Here is a 16,112-nt window from a genome sequence, read left to right on the forward strand (position 1 = left end):
GCTTGCATTCCAAGAATTAAATGTGAAATAAGGGTAAGGGATATCGATGTATGTACAATTCCACTTGCCCATTCATGATGGATAATTACCTAAAATCACTCTACCAACCTCCAAACAAGAGAATTTGGAGGAATGATCAAAATAAGTGGATTGGTACTTGTTAGGAGAGAACTACCTCCAGCAAGATTTTAGAAACAATATAAGGTATTGATGCCATCGATTCTTGCAAGTGGAAAACAAAGTTAATGGAAACAAGCATCTGCAAGGTATGCTCTATAAAGCTCTTGTTTAGGATTTCCTCCACTCATGCTTTGTTACCTTGATGCTACACCTCCTTTGGAGTGCTTGTTTTAGAGGTTCCTTTCTTGTTCCCATAATCCTCGCTCTTTATCTCTTGGTTTTATGGCCTCTATCCTCTCCTAAGTTCTCCTACACTTTTGGAAGGCTATCAGTGTTTATCTTCTCCCTTTGGTTTTATGTAGCTCTTTACACATCCTTTTTCATCCTTCTCAGTAGTTTGGAACTTGATTCTCTAGATTCCTTTCTCATCTTGATGCATTCCTTAGGATTTATGATTCTATTCACTTAGGTGGAAAGATTATCTTTCCCCTCAAGCATCTTTAGATGCATAATTGTAATGGTTGTATCAAAATTATGGTTGATGTTTATCAGCCTAATGGTTATATTTTTTATGATTTATGGAGGAGTGGTGCTCAATTTTCCAACACGGATACTTGAAATTCATGTTCACATGGTTGAGTTAACTCTAAGAATCAATATCAGCATGCCCTCTCATTATTTCTATGTGATTATAGTTACTCAGAAGATAAATGCTCCAACTGAATATCAGTGTCTCAGGCTAGCTCTTCATGATACACTCCCCACTTTGGAAGAATGCCTTCTCTATAAATTATTTTTCTACGGAGTGATGTTAAAAGTAAAAATATGGTGTTTCCCTTTGGATGAACTCCATACACAGTTTGAGATTAAACACCGGGTGATATGAAGCCAAAATAAATTCTAATGATCAACAGTTATATAATCAGACTCTGCCAACTTCATGAAATACAATTTTTGTTTCCTAATTGATTTTTTTATGTGTATACAAGTATTACAATGATATTAGTAAATCTAAAGATTTAAATATGATGTATGTAGAAAATAGAAATTAGGTTCGGGAAAAAAATAAATTTTTGAGACCAATCTCTCTAATTAAGTCTATTATATAACTCACTTGAGCCTTATGCTCAGACTCCTTTTAATAAAAAATACTCAATTATTTCTTAAAAAAAAATTATAAATTCAATATTATATTAAGTTTAATAACTTTGTATTGATATAATATTAACTTTAATATAATATTAAATATGATATATTATAATATTTATTAGGATATATATTAATATCTTAGGGTAAAGAGTTTTAATATAATATTATATTTAACATAATATTATACAATGTATGAATATTAAGTTTCAAACTTAAGGATATTAATATTATATTATATAATAATATTTTTATATTGTAGGCCAAAACTATTACATAATTTTATGTCTTTTGACCAAAGAGGAGATTATCAAACCCTATGAAAATATTGCAAGCTTTGAAGCTTAATTTCCTTCCTGTACTGAAAATATGACTACTAAAAACTTGACAAAAGACCCAAGTACTAAGATATATTTACATGGTAGCATTGACATTCATAGTTTGACCATAATTAGTCACCAACCATAATCAATGACCATAACCATCACTGTCAGGCCCTCGCAAGTGACAATGCATTTTCCTTTCCACAATAGAACTGGAGCCCATTCCCGATCTCCATAACTATAGCATGGTTTTAAAAGAATGGTGTAATCTGATCCCCAAACTTGAGCCAAAGACTTATAGTTTTTATATGCCAGTATTCCTCTTATTTCCATTTAAGAAGATGAATATGCTTGCTGATTTTCTTATCTTTTTCAATATGCCACTCTATAAATGTATTATTATCTATCTAATCTTTATTGAGACTCCAAATGTATGATGATTTTGGATTTTTCCTGTCCATGAGGTTTTAGATTGGAATTTTCCCAAATTTGAAGAGCTCGCTTTGCCATTTTTGTTTTTTTCTCCCATACAAAGGTTGGAGATCCATTTACCGGAGTTACCCAATAATTTGTTTATTATATCAACTACTCCTTCCTTTTGAAGCCACCTTGAGTTGAAACGGAATACATTTAAACCAGAATCATCAGAAGGGTCAATATCAAGCACAATTGGTCGATCACCAGAGTCAGCCCGAGCCAAAATTGAGATGGGTCACTTGATACCATTGATCAACCAATCGATGAGGATAATAAAGTAGTCAACCCTTACCATGATGAACTCAAATCCACATTGTCGATTGGTCCAGGTTACATATCTCCCTTTTTTTAGAGTTGTATTCAAAAGATCCCATTCATTAATATGGTCTTAACAATGTAAACTTTGAAACGGGAACTATAAACTCAAAACGGGAACTCTGGCCAAAAAACCCCAAAAAAACATCAAAAAGTGCTAAAAACAAAAAGCGTGTATACTGGAACGATGATTTTATTTTTTAGGGGTCAATTTTGAACATGTTTTAAAAATGGCAGTGGCTACAAAATTTACTACGAAATTTTCGTGCAAAATATAGCTTCAAAATGAAAAAGTGATATACTGGAAATATGATTTTTTTTTTAGGGTCAATTTTCAAAATTTTTAAAAAATGCTAGTAAAACCAAATTTTTATGTGCCAAACGAAGTTGTTTTATGAGGAAAAAAACACATTAATGTTTTTGGTAGAATATCATTTTTCTTTCCTAAGTATAAATTCAACATGTTTTCAACCGTTACATGCCATGGTTATTTCACCTAAACATAGATGGACAAATTTATCATATCACATCAAGCACATTTTCCCGATTATCCTTATTTTAATTTTGAGCATGACAAATTGATAGGAGGCCAAGATTTCACAAAAAAGAGGATATGGAGTCAGATTACAGTGAATCTCCTCTAATGAACCTCACTAAACTGATCACCCTCTCCATAAAATATGTTCACAAAAATTTCATAAGGAATCCCAGAAGCAAGTTTCATTTATTCTAAAGCAACTCAGTTACACCTCAAGAACCTTGTTACTCCCTCATAAATGTGTTCCCGAGAAATGAAGGTAGCATAACTTCATTTGCTATCAATAAATCCCAAACCTAGATTCCAGAGGATTTTCTCTCAAGAATGAAATAATTGGAAAAAAACAAGCAAGTTCCCAGAAGATAACTCTACTGTCAATCACAATCCTAATAATGCATCATCAGTGAAATCATACCCCACATGTAGGGAGAATACGATGAGCTACCTACGACCACTTGATTTACTTTGATTAGAGTATCTAAGGCCATAATAATAATCTATTTTAATTTCTTTCCAAACCTTTAAAGGAAGGTCATTGTCACTGTCATCTCATGAACCACTATAATAAATTTGATGGCGTTTTAAATATAGTTACATGGTATTTTGTGTTTGTCTTATTTTGTTGCAGATGACTCATGAGGAGCACATGGACGCTAATACCACAATGGGAAACACAACCAAAATGAGCAAACTAAGTTTGGACCTCCATTAACATCAATTACCACTGAGAAAGGATTACATTTATCAAATTCACTGTGAATATCTTAACAACAACATAAAAACATCTCCCTTGGCAACAATTCTAAAAAGTCAATTAGGTCAAGAATTTACACCCAATATAAGGAGACACCCCTATTAATATGGTTATTCAATGCATTTCTTCCTCCACTATTATCAGTTAGATGTTACCCATCCTCATATCTAAATAAAAGAAAAGGGAGAAATAAAATAAATGAAAAGCACCCCAATGGGGGAAGTAACGAGGGATATAAAAACCTTTTATGGGGCTATGAACATCTAGTTGGTAGTAAATGCTTATTATTTCATTGTGGTGATTACATTGTAGACATAGAAACTCATTAATATTGGAAGAATACTTTTAGAAATCCTAGAGTCATATTTAAGGAGTCTATTACCTCGAGATCTATACAAACCCATTAGATAAAAAACCAAACATAAAGTGAAAGTAACAAAATTTATTTTTAAAAAGTAAATGACCTTTATGGATAAATTAATATAATAAAGAAGTATTTCTTAATCCTCGATAAAAAGCTTTCAATGTTAAACTAATATATCTAATCTCTTGTGAATTCCTAATAAAATTAACTAAAAATATATTATTGTACCATAATTATAACCTTATTGTTAGAGCATTTCAAATATTTTAGACTCATCTATTGTCTTTCCATGACTTCACTAGAAAGAACACTTGGATTTTGCTTTTAAAAACTACTCCTATTTCCATTCCTTTATGCTTAACATGGTCATTTTAAAAGTCTTCTTAATCAAGGTGAAAACCATAATCTCAATCAATTTTCATGTAAATATCTTAGATAAAGATGAATTGACTAGAAAACACACTTGAATGGTCTAAAGGAAAACAAGTAAGAATGGTCTGTTATTCAGAGATGTATTATGTTACGCCGGTCTCTTTAGTCAAACACCATTAGTCAAACAAAGTATTACGTTACAAAGCATTGTAGAGTGAGTTGTTGAGATAGACTTTTAAGTGCAGTTCTTACAAAAACGTAAGAGTAAATATGCATGCATTTAGAAAGTCGTTGACATGGATTCTGAAGTATGTCTATGTCGTAAATACAAGAAATGTATTTGGTTGTCTTCATTAGTCCTTTATTTTCTACAGCACGCAAATATAATCAAACTTTTTTTTTCTTCCATTTTTTATTTAAGATTGTTATTGTAGTTTAGTGAACTACCTCTTTCAAGTTATTTTGACTGTCATATAGCATTAATCGCTCAGTTTGATACATATCTAAGCAGGAACTCATGGATACCGGTGTGAAATTTGTTGGAAATAATACTGAGAGGGGGGGTGAATCAGTATTATCAAGTTATTTTAATAAATCTTCCTTATTTATACTTTGAATTATTTTTGCATGTCAATACCATAAAATAATGAGCATGAACAAGAAAAACAGATGCTCACACCAAAGAACACCAGATATAAGGTGGAAACCCAATGTGGGTGAAAACCACCTGCTGCAATATGTCTCTATCTTCTTTCAAATTAGAAACTCCTTTTACAATGGTTTTGTACTGGTGCAGTCCTTTACCAGTACGCAAGCTGCAACCTGCAGAGAGCTACAACTCTCTCTCATTTTCCAGTCTCTCCTGGAAGGGAGCTACAACCCCCTACTTCTTTTCTTTCAAGGACCACTTTTCATAAATTTTCAAACTGGATCCATGAACATCAAATGATCATCAAGTACAAGTAAATCACCCAGTCAACTGCAGTAATAGTAATAGTAAACTAAACCCAGAACACCTTATCAACAGAGAAAAGTCAGTCAAATAAATGCCTTAATACAAATACGCAGTTTTTCTTTCTTTGGCTTGCATGGCTACGCACTTCACCTTCTGCTCCCCTGCGTATACCCGCAGAGAGCCTTCTACTGCACCGCGTACCCACGCACTGTTTCTTCAATCACGCTACGTACTGTTACTGTAGGCACGCACCCACAGATGCTATCGCGCCGCGTACCTGCGCACCTGCGGCTTCTGAAGCGCCGCGTACTTTCACTGTGCCTACGCACCTGAACCTCTGTCGTGCTGCGTACCCACGCACTGTGCCTTCTTCTGCTCTGTGTACCCACGCAGTGTGCCTTCTTCTGCTCTGCGTACCCACGCACTTGCACTGTTAATCACCTGCGTACCTCTGGTTAGGGCCGAATTGGCAGTCCACCAGTGTGCTACAGGTTGTCAGATGCCCAGATCTGATCATGCGCTCGAGAGATCACCCTTCATAGATTCGCTTTCAACTTCACTTTTATATAGATCAAGCTTTGAAAACAATAACCCAATATTTCAGATCTTAAGATATTCAATTTTCAAAAGATACTTAGCCAAGTGATCTCCTTTGCTTTATATAGGCAAGCTCTTCCTAAAATCATGGATCAATACCATACATAACCAATACAAGGGGCCCAAAGACATGGGGCTCAATAATAATAATAATATAAAACAATACCACGGGCCAAAACCATAGAATCAAGAACGGCGGGCTAAATACCACGGGCCAAACATAAGAAACCCCACGTGAGCGTGCTTCTCTGCCTTGAAGTAAGTGAACTGGGGGTACGCATCTTCTAAATGGGTGACCTGTGTGTGCGGCTGCAGTCCCTTCGCGGCGTACCTGTCGGTACGCACCTTTTGAACTGTTCTCCTGCGTACCTCTTAATTTCCAACATTTTGAGATCCTGATCAGAGCATTGCCACTTGAGGGTGTTGCCATCAAGTACAACATCTGTATCATAGAGCCATACCAGAATCATAATGCCAACAATCTCCCCCTTTGGACTTGATGGCAACCTCAAAATCTTCAACGTCATTCTCCCCCTTTAACATCAAGGGCAAAGGGTTATGCTCCCCCTAAGAACATGCTCCTCCTGAATATAAACCAGATCTGCAAAGAAGAACCATAATCCACCAAACACCATAAATGACCATGAAAGAGATAGAGACATATTGCAGCAATATTCAGACCAGCATCCATGATCTCCTTCTGTACGTCCTCCATAATGCCAACAATGCATTATATGCTCCCCCTGGACCTGTGCCATTCAATCTTCAACCAATCGGCAACCCAGCACATGTACGCATATGCCCCAGATGAGCCTTGCGTACAACCAACTATCAGAAGAGATTCAACAAGATAATGCATCAACAACCCCCAGCTTTTGCCTGAGGTATTCAAAGGTCTCCCTGGGCAATGGTTTGGTGAGTATATCAGCAACTTGTTCCTTAGAAAGAACATACTCCAACTTGACCTTTTGTTCAAGTACTTGTTCCCGGAGAAAATGATACTTGATCGGTATGTGCTTGGTCTTTGAATGCATGACTGGGTTCTTTGAAATGCTGATTGCACTTGTGTTATCACATAAGATGGAGATAGGTGGTGTACAAGTGATTTGAAAGTCCTGCAAGGTCTGCATCATCCAAAGGAGTTGAGTGCAGCAAGATGCAGCAACAACATATTCTGCTTCAGCTGTAGACAAGGCAATTGAACTCTGTTTCTTGTTGAACCAAGATACTAATCTGGAACCCATAAAGAACGCACCACCACTTGTGCTATTCCTATCATCCACGCTTCCTGCCCAATCTGCATCTGTATAAGCATGAAGTGTGAGATCTGTATCTCTAGGATACCATAAGCCATAATTTTGAGTCCCTTGAAGATATTTAAAGATTCTCTTCACTGCCTGAAGATGAGTTTCCTTCGGATTTGCTTGAAATATTCCAACTATTCCCACTGCATGCATGATGTCTGGTCGGTACCTGTCAAATAAAGTAGACTTCCAATCATAGATCTGTAGGTTGGTTGATGCACTGCTGCTGATTCATCATTTGCACTGAGGCTACATCCTGTGACCATGGGTGTACATACTGGTTTTGCATCTTCCATGCCATATTTCTTCAAAATCTGCTTGAGATACTTGGTTTGAGACAAAAAGATCCCTCCTTCTTTTTGTTGGATTTGCAAACCAAGAAAATATGTCAGTTCTCCCAGCAAGGACATTTCGAATTCTTTCTACATCACCAAGGCAAAGCTTTGACTCATAGCTTCTTCATTGCTGCCAAAGATAATGTCATCTACATACACAACAAGTATTAGCAATTTGTCATTTTCAACTTTTATATAAATATTGTTGTCTGCTGATCCTTTTGAAAAACCTTGTTGATGAAGATATTTGTCCAAACGATGGTACCAAGCCCTTGGAGCTTGTTTGAGACCATAGAGAACCTTTTTCAATCTGCATACAAGATTTGGATCATTTCCAAGAATGAAACCATCTGGTTGCTCAATGTATACTTCTTCTTCCAAGTCTCCATTCAGAAAGGCTGATTTCACGTCCATTTGAAATACTTTGAAGTTTTGGAAGCTTGAGAGAGCAAGGAACATTCGGATGGCCTCAAGTCTTGCAACAGGAGCAAAGGTTTCTTCAAAATCTATTCCTTCTTGCTGCGCATACCCTTTACAAACAAGTCTGGCATTGTTTCTAATTACTTCTCCATTTTCATTCAATTTATTTTTGAAGACCCATTTTGTCCCTATAACATTCTTATCCTTTGGTCTAGGAACCAGCTCCCAAGTGTTGTTCTTTTCAATCTTCTCAAGTTCTTCATCCATTGCTTTCACCCAACATTCATCTTTGCATGCCTCTTTCACATTTTGTGGTTCAGTGGAAGAGAGTAATGCCAAATAGCTTGAAGCTTCTGCAACTGTTCTTCTTGTTTGTACACCTGCTTCTTTCTGCCCCAAAATCTGAGATTCTGGATGATTCTTCTGAACATATCTGGATGGAGTCTTCTATTCTATCCTTATCTGCTCCTCTGGTTCTTCTTGAGGTTCTTCTTCTTCATCATTCTGTCTTTGAGGGTAGTCTTCATCTTTTTCGATATCTTCATGATTTACTTGCCTAGGAATCTATCCCTTCTCATCAACCACTACATCAATGCTGTCAACAATTCTTCCAAGTCTTTTATTGTAGCACTTGTATGCTTTGCTGTGTGGAGAATAACCAAGAAGAATGCCTTCATCTGCTCTAGGTTCAAGTTTACCAAGTTGCTCATCAGTATTCTTAATATAGCATTTGCTCCCAAAGATTTTGAAGTGCTTTACCGAAGTAGTCTCACCATACCAGAGCTCATGAGGAGTTTGAGTGTTGTTCACCCGGACATTTGTTTTGTTGAGAATAACAACCGCAGCATATGCAGCTTCACCCCAGAAAGTTGCGGGAGTTCCAGACTCATCAAGCATAGCACGAGCCATTTGTTGGACTGTTCTGTTCATCCTTTCCACTACTCCATTTTGCTGAGGAGTTCTAGCTGTAGAGAATTCTCTTCTTATCCCATGTTCTTCACATAAATCAAAAAATTCATTTGAGGTAAACTCCCCCCCTCTGTCGGATCTGAGGCACTTAATTTTGTATCCTGGTTCATTTTCAACCAAGGCTTTAAAGGATTTGAATGTTTCGAATGCTTCATCTTTGTGCTTCATAAGTCCTAACCAGACAAACATGGAGAAATCGTCAATGAATAATATCAAGTATTCTTCTCCTCGAGGTGTCCTTTTCCTGAATGGTCCACATACATCTGTATGTACAAGCTCAAGAGGCATGCTAGCTGATCCTTCCTTCTCTAGAAATTTAGTTCTGGTTTGCTTTCCAAACTGACATGACTTGCATATGGTGTTGTCTGGAATCTTGATATCTGGAAGACCGCGAACTGCCTAATATTTGCATGCTTTCCTTATTTGTGAAAAGCTTAGATGCCCCAACCTCCAGTGCCATAACCAGTGTTCATCATCCTTTCTTAGATAGCATTGTTGTTGTCCTTCTTCAAATATGTATAGATTATTTGGAGTTCTTTTACCTTTGATCACTGTTTTACCTGTATCAAGATCACGAACAAGACATCCATTTGTTCTAAATATCACCTCGGTTCCTTGATCACACATCTGGCTAACACTCAAAAGATTATGCTTCAATCCATCAACATACAAAACATTTCCAGCTTTGACCTTTTCTTTTAACTGAGCAGTGCCTTTTCCTTTTATAGCTGCAGGAGTATCATTTCCAAAAGAAACTTTCTTTCCCTTTTCTAAAGTAGAATATGATTCAAGTTTTTCTTTATCACCTGTCATATGCTTCAAACATCCACTGTCAATGTACCATAGATTTTCCTGTCCCTCTGCATAAAATGCTATCCCACATCTTTCTGTTTGTGGTTCCTTTATTCTCCATGTTTTGGTGCTTGAGGCTTGTTCCTTTGTTTGCTGAAACCTGCTCCTGCATTCAGAATCTTCATGACCAAAGTTATTGCAAATAGAACATTCAACTTCATTTTCAAGAACCGAAAAGTTGTTATAGGTCCTTTTTGTAATCCCGGTCATACTTCTTTGTTTTTGAGCTTCTCTAGTCATGATCGTTTTATATGCAACACATTGAGCTGCTTTGTGACCAAAGTTATGGCAAGAGAAGCATTGTCCATTGAAGAAACTTCTGCGGTTATCAAATCTTCCGGCCAAATGATTATAATTTCTATTGTCATTCATTCTTGAAGAAAATTGAGAGGATTTTACCTGTGGCTGGTTGTAGCTTTTGTTCATCCTTAAGACAGATTGCCCCTGGTTTACCTGATAGTCTTTGTTTGTAATTGGTCCCTGCTTTACCTGGTGATCTCCATTGTGCTTTTGCTCATTCCTTCTTGCTGCATCAAGATAACTCTTTGAGGTGGATGCTTGAGAAGTTTCTCCATTATAACCCAGACCTGTCTTGTTTAGTGGAGAACATTGTACATTGATGATCTCATCCAGAGTTTTAGATCCTTTGAAAAAGTTAAGATTAATAGCTTTGTTTTCTCAATCTCTTTTCTAAGACCAACAATTTCACCTTCTAACTTTTCAAGATATTTTTCTTTTTCATCAATTTGAAGTTGTAGAGTATCAATGATCCTATTCTTTTCTTCTATACATGTCTTGAGTCTAGAAATTTCTTCATAAAAGCTATCCACATCTATAGCATCCATGTAATCATCATCTTCAAATGCCATTAAAAGTTTATAGTCATTACCTCGTTCATCTTCATCACTATTTGATAGACCATCACTATCCTCATGAGTGTAGTAGCTTTTCTTATTTGCATTATGTTTCTTGCTCCATCTAGCAGGTTCCTTTCCTTTGTCAATCTTATCCTTATGAGGACATTTCGCAGCATAATGACCTACTCTTCCACAAGCAAAACATTTAAAAGGTAACTTACCTCTGAACCTTCCAGTACCCCGTTGAAGATTTCTGACAAAATTTGATTCTTCTTCTTCTTCTGGCACGTAACTTGCTTCATAGTAGTCTCCTTTGCCTGAAGCCTTGAAAGTAGCTTCTCTCCTGTCTGATGGACCTCCCTTTCTCATTTCATAAGCAGTTAGTATTCCGTGTAGCTGGGACATAGTAAGAATTCGTAGATTTTCCTTTTCTTCTATTGCAGACACTTTAGATTCAAACTTGGGGGACAATGATCTTAAAACTTTTTCAACCACAATAGCCTCTTTTATTTCTTCACCCAAGTTTTTCATGCAATTAACAATCTCGTCTACCCGAAGGAAATAGTTAGCCACACTTTCATCATTATACATTCTGAGATTCTCATACTGAATCCTGAGGGTTTGAAGTTTAGCACGCTTTACTTGTTCATCTCCTTCGTAGCTCAAGACAATCTTGTCCCATATTTCTTTTGCGGATTTATATTGCATAACCTTCACGAATTCTGTTTGAGATAAGCATCCCAGCAGAGTATTGACTGCCTTAGCATTTGTTTCATATTTCTTCTTTTCGGCTGTATCTGTAGGAGTAGCTGAAGGAAAAGTGTAGCCTGTATCTATGATATCCCAAACTTATGTACCAAGAGATTGAAGATAGGCAGTAACTCTTACCTTCCAATAATTGAAGTTTGTCCCATCAAAAATTGGTGGCCTGATTGATGCTTCCCTCTCGTAGTTGCTCATGATGAATGATCTTCCTTCAAGCGATCAAGCTTCTCTGAAGGACCTGCTCTGATACCAATTGTTGGAAATAATACTGAGAGGGGGGGTGAATCAGTATTATCAAGTTATTTTAATAAATCTTCCTTATTTATACTTTGAATTATTTTTGCATGTCAATACCATAAAATAATGAGCATGAACAAGAAAAACAGATGGTCACACCAAAGAACACCAGATATAAGGTGGAAACCCAATGTGGGTGAAAACCACCTGCTGCAATATGTCTCTATCTTCTTTCAAATTAGAAACTCCTTTTACAATGGTTTTGTACTGGTGCAGTCCTTTACCAGTACGCAGGATGCAACCTGTAGAGAGATACAACTCTCTCTCGTTTTCCAGTCTCTCCTGGAAGGGAGCTACAACCCCCTACTTCTTTTCTTTCAAGGACCACTTTTCATAAATTTTCAAACTGGATCCATGAACATCAAATGATCATCAAGTACAAGTAAATCACCCATGTACCTGCGCCACTGCGGCTTCTGAAGCACCGCGTACTTTCAATGTGCCTATGCACCTGAACCTCTGTCACGCTGCGTACCCACACAGTGCGCCTTCTTCTGCTCTGCGTACCCACGCAGTGCGCCTTCTTCTGCTCTGCGTACCCACGCACTTGCACTGTTAATCACTTGCGTACCTCTGGTTAGGGCCGAATTGGCAGTCCACCAGTGTGCTACAGATCGTCAGATGCCTAGATCTGATCATGCGCTCGAGAGATCACCCTTCATAGATTTGCTTTCAACTTCACTTTTATATAGATCAAGCTTTTAAAACAATAACCCAATATTTCAGATCTTAAGATATTCAATTTTCAAAAGATACTTAGCCAAGTGATCTCCTTTGCTTTATATAGGCAAGCTCTTCCTAAAATCATGGATCAATACCATACATAACCAATACAAGGGGCCCAAAGACATGGGGCTCAATAATAATAATAATATAAAACAATACCACGGGCCAAAACCATAGAATCAAGAACGGCGGGCTAAATACCACGGGCCAAAAATAAGAAACCCCACGTGAGCACGCTTCTCTGCCTTGAAGTAAGTGAACTGGGGGTACGCATCTTCTGAACGGGTGACCTGCGTGTGTAGCCGCAGTCCCTTCATGGCGTACCTGCGGGTACGCACCTTTTGAACTGTTCTCTTGCGTACCTCTTAATTTCCAACATTTTGAGAGCCTGATCAGAGCATTGCCACTTGAGGGTGTTGCCATCAAGTACAACATCTGTATCATAGAGCCATACCAGAATCATAATGCTAACAAAATTGGCAGTTGTGGTGAAAGTAATTGGTCGTACTGGATCAAGAGGTCAAGTTACACAGGTTCGAGTAAAATTTTTGGATGATCAGAATCGACTGATCATGAGGAATGTAAAAGGACCTGTCAGAGAAGGTGATGTCCTTACTTTGCTAGAATCTGAAAGGGAAGCAAGGAGATTGCGCTAATTATGTTTTTTAGATTATAACATTGGACTTAAAGTGAGACGGGAATAACTTATATTGTTATGTGTTCTGTTTCTGCATTATTTTGTAGTGTAGTGTTTCCTATTGTTTTCGATGCAAAGGGATCAATGAGTGAGGCTATAAATGATCTGTGATATGTAATCCAAAATTTTACAATTAAAGTATGAAGCCTGTCATACTTTATGGGGAATCGAAATAGTAACTATTTATTTTTGCATCTGGAATGAAATTCAAATTACTGTACTGAAGATTTTCTGTGAAAAAAAAAACAGTGAAAATTAGCAATCCAAATCATATACAAATAAAATTCAAATATGTATCCAAACTCACAACATGACATTATCTTTTCCATCGTGTCATATTATTCTACGTCTCATTATTGTAATGTACAGAGTGACCTCCAAGTCAATTGCTATGCAGAGAAGTTATTTTGCATCGATCTATAAGAAACAACTGATAAAAGCGTGCATGGAGTTGGAAAACAACTTTTCGTGGGAGGAGCTATGAGACAACATCTCAAATTTCATAATCGAGCTATCATCACCATTTCCATTAACATATTATTGTTTGGGGCGATTTTCATTGATGCTGGGGTGATTCTGAGAATCGCCGGGTGGTAGGGCGATTCTCATAATCGCCCCACCAATTTACCAATTTTCCTCTGGGTATTATGATAATTCTCACTCTCACATGCGGGCATGGGCACATTGGCGATTCTGAGAATCGCCCTGCCACCCGACAATTCTTAGAATCGCCCCACCAATTTTCCTCTGGGTATTATGATAATTCTCACTCTCACACACAAATAGTAAAAGTACTCGCTCTCAACGTGCCCGATACACACATATCCGGTGATTCGGTGGAGTTCACACAAATATCATAGCTTTCATCGTGAGCAATCATCTTCGAGGAAGTCATGGATAGTGGTGTGAAATTGGCAGTTGTGGTGAAAGTAATTGGCCATACTAGATCATGTATCCTCCACCTGGGAGTGAAACACAAAGCTTGGGAACGATGTTGTGATATCCTTTAGATATGGAAGAGTCATGTTTTTTAACAGAGAAGGATGCCGCAGAGCAAGACTCCTCCACTCATCCTTGTTGATCTTCCCATCATGTTTTGTATCTGCCTCCTCGAATGTCTTATCAATGATACTTTCAACTACATCATCTTAAAGGTTCATGCCAGATTCTGCAAGGGTATCTACGACCATTTGGGGCAATTTTGAGAATCGCCCCACCACCTGGCGATTCTCATAATCGCCCCAAACAATGCTTACTGGGCATCCAATCTGTTTTATGCAAGAAAAAGCTAAAATGTAAAGTCAACATGTTTTCTGCAAGTTTCTTCTGTAAGGATGAACTGAGAACAATTATTGAGAATTTGCATAACTTTCTTGCACCTTTAGCCATAAATATGCAATGATAATGAACACCCCTGCACACCACTGCATGCTACATTTTTGTGCATTTACGACTACCAGATGACCACTGGAGTATAGTCATGTATCCTCCACCTGGGAGTGAAACACAAAGCTTGGGAACGATGTTGTGATATCCTTTAGATATGGAAGAGTCATGTTTTTTAACAGAGAAGAATTCCATAGAACGAGACTCCTCCACTCATCCTTGTCGATCTTCCCATCATGTTTTGTATCCGCCTCCTCGAATGTCTTATCAATGATACTTTCAACTACATCATTTCAAAGGTTCATGCCAGATTCTGCAAGGGTAGCTACGACCATTTGGGGAGATTCTGAGAATCGCCCCGCCACCACAACTGGTGGTGGGGCGGTGGCGGAGTGATTCTTAGAATCGCCCAAACAGTGCTTACTAGGAATCCAATCTGTTTTACACAAGAAAAAGCTAAAGTATAAAGTCAACGTGTTTTCTGCAAGTTGCTTGTGTAAGGATGAAGTGAGAACAATTATTGAGAATTTGCAGAACTTTCTTGCACCTTTAGCCATAACTATGCAATGATAATGAACACCCCTGCACACCACTGCATGCTACATTTTTGTGCATTTACAGCTACCGGATGACCACTGGAGTATAATCATGTATCCTCCACCTGGGAGTGAAACACAAAGCTTGGGAGCGATGTTGCGATATCCTTTAGATATGGAAGAGTCATGTTTTTTAACAGAGAAGGATGCCGCAGAACGAGACTCCTCCCCTCATCCTTGTCGATTTTCCCATCATATTTTGTATCCACCTCCTCGAATGTCTTATCAATGATACTTTCAACTACCTCATCTGAAAGGTTCATGCCAGATTATGCAAGGGTAGCTACGACCATTTGTTTCACCTCTTTTCTCCCAATAAAGCCTTTCTGCTTTAGGTCATAAAGTTGGAAGGAAAATCCTATTTTATCGTCTATGGGAGCATTTGGATGAAACATTGAGAGAGCACATGCAAACTCTTCAAATGCTAACAGGCCATTACGCTTTGTATCGAACAAGTCAAACACCCTGTATGCAAAAAGGTTCTCCTTCTTGTTAGTCTTGAATAAGGCTAGTTGAAACTATTCCTTATTGATCAGACCATCATCAATCATAGCACTGCTAATCTTCTTAAACAAGTCATACAGAGCTTCTACTTCACTAACACTTAAAACTGTTTCACTTGCTATTGTCTCGGGATCTTTCAGTCCTTGGACATTTTTGAAGACTTTTATATCAAGAGATTGTACAAAACAATCTGTCAACTTGCTGATTCCCTCTAGGCACTGCAACATGATATTTTCAACTCAACAACACTCTCCATACCGATAAAGGAAAACCCTGAGCAACTCCACTCCTAACAACATAGAGCGTACATCGGCCCGTTCCTTGGAAACAATAAGATTCAAAGGATCCGGTGTGCTCGAATTATACAATGCCCAAATTAATAAGTGCAAATTGTCGTAAATAGTTCAGCCCAGGATTAATTAAACATAATACATTTAAACACA

At 37.6% G+C, this 16,112-nt stretch overlaps 2 pseudogenes; one reads left to right on the plus strand and one right to left on the minus strand.

Moving 5' to 3' along the window:
• Positions 1–12,950: 12,950 nt before the first annotated feature.
• Positions 12,951–13,142, plus strand: LOC149205280 (small ribosomal subunit protein eS28 pseudogene; annotated as a pseudogene).
• A 988-nt stretch (positions 13,143–14,130) lies between these two features.
• On the minus strand, positions 14,131–15,896 carry LOC149205281 (calcineurin B-like protein 3; annotated as a pseudogene).
• Between the last annotated feature and the right edge of the window lie 216 nt (positions 15,897–16,112).

The sequence above is a fragment of the Pinus tabuliformis genome, chromosome 1_2, assembly GCF_031772625.1.
Source record: "Pinus tabuliformis cultivar Carrire ecotype Pingquan chromosome 1_2, CPIR1, whole genome shotgun sequence".
Classification (NCBI taxonomy): Eukaryota; Viridiplantae; Streptophyta; class Pinopsida; order Pinales; family Pinaceae; genus Pinus; species Pinus tabuliformis.